At 39.3% G+C, this 1,706-nt stretch overlaps 1 protein-coding gene across 1 annotated transcript in view; it reads left to right on the top strand.

Moving 5' to 3' along the window:
- Window positions 1-1,706, top strand: part of LOC116702590 (mucin-2) — a gene marked incomplete at its 3' end in the record, with an annotated part of 112,684 nt that overhangs the window by 104,245 nt on the left and 6,733 nt on the right.

The raw sequence follows: 1,706 nt of genomic DNA, 5'->3' as shown, positions 1-1,706 counted from the left end.
CAAAGCTAGCACATATGTTTCAGTGTCTATTAAAGGGGCTGGAGATCTCAAAGCTCACATGGACACTGAAAAACCTTATCTTATTGCACTGAAAAGGTTTTAAGATTCCAGTCCAGCCCAGGTTTTGAAGTTGACACAGAATAGGTCATGGTTTGAACATAATTTCACATTTATGTATTTATTTATTTATTTGAAAAGAGTTATTTTGTTACAGGTTGTTACATATTTTAGTTAAGTTGTTTTTATACCACTGAGGCATCTGAATTTATGTTTTGAGGCTGGGCCGAATGTCCTTTATTTTTGGAAATCAAAATATGGTCACCCTACCTGAGAGGCCTGCAAACCTTTACACTTATAGGCAAATTATATGGCTGCCACAATCCAGTGGGACAGCCTCTGGCGGGACAATGGCTTACCCCTGTGGGGAGTAGCCCAGGACAAGAACTGCTGATCCGCTTTTCTGAACACAGCTGTGCGACTCACATGCATGTGCAGGGCCCGGACAGGGAACATGTGAAGCCTTTTCTCCTCTCCTGAGCAGAACGTCCCCCCCATGCTGTTTGTCCCACCCAGGAGGGACAGATGAAACATTACGCACGTCCCACTTTTGCTGTAATAATTCCTGAACGTTTTTTTTCAAAGCTGAAAGTTTAACTGTATTTGACAGGTGACCTATGTGTTTTTTTTCTATCCGCTGAGCGGTACATATGACGCCACTTTGAGAGCTTTCCGCAGATCTTTTTAGAGTTCAGAATTTAGTGGAACAAAACTGAGCAACGTGTTGTTGATGGTGACAAACCCACTGATTGAATATATGTTAATATATACATTGAAGCAATTCTGTCGTTAAAGACCTGCTGGTCGCTGTCCGATTCTTTGATATGAATGCCCGCATTGTGGGATATGGGTGTTCCAACAAGCTTTTAATGTTTTACAGCATACTGTAATATTTCACGGGTAATAAGAACCACATGATATGATTTAAATGAAATGAATACCATGATAACATCTAAATAAATGTTGATAGATGTAGCGTTATAGTTTTAAAAATATCCATAAACACCAAAGCAATCCAGTTTCCCTGGCCGAAATAGAAAGAAAAAATAACATTAAAAGAAATACATAAACCATTATAAGCTCTCATGGATAAATGTTGATTAAAACTGCGGTTATAGGGTTAAACATGCCAAAACTGCCACAGAAGGGTGTGGATAGTCCACACAGCATTCTGGAATGAGAGAAAAAAACTCTGGTTTATTGGCATTTCTTTAAACCAATCACAGTCGTCTTTGGCGGCACTAAATGCCAGATGGAGCAACGGTGCAAAAAGCACACTATAATCATTTTTGTTTAATTTCAACATTTTTCAATGAACAGGAGAATGATAAAATATGGTAATTCACTCCATTATCGTGAATCATAGAGCAGTCACAATATCAGTCAAAATAATCGGAAATAGATATTTTACTCATATGGTGCAGCCCTCGTCTCCACCCAGCCAGCTACGAGCCGCTGACGCGTGTTTCCACCATGACAACTACCAACAATTGCCATTTTGTTTTGTACTAATCAAATGATCTCAGAAAATCGTTCAATCAATGGGCCTTTTATCCATTTTATTTCTATGGTTCTCACACTCTTTCCCTTTAAAAGAATGCTCCGTCGCACCATCTTGGCGGGGATTAAAACGCAGTTGATGACATCTT

Source organism: Etheostoma spectabile, chromosome 15 (assembly GCF_008692095.1).
Source record: "Etheostoma spectabile isolate EspeVRDwgs_2016 chromosome 15, UIUC_Espe_1.0, whole genome shotgun sequence".
NCBI lineage: Eukaryota > Metazoa > Chordata > Actinopteri > Perciformes > Percidae > Etheostoma > Etheostoma spectabile.
Note: the sequence above shows the minus strand (reverse complement) of the source record. Positions and strands in the feature narration are given on the sequence as shown.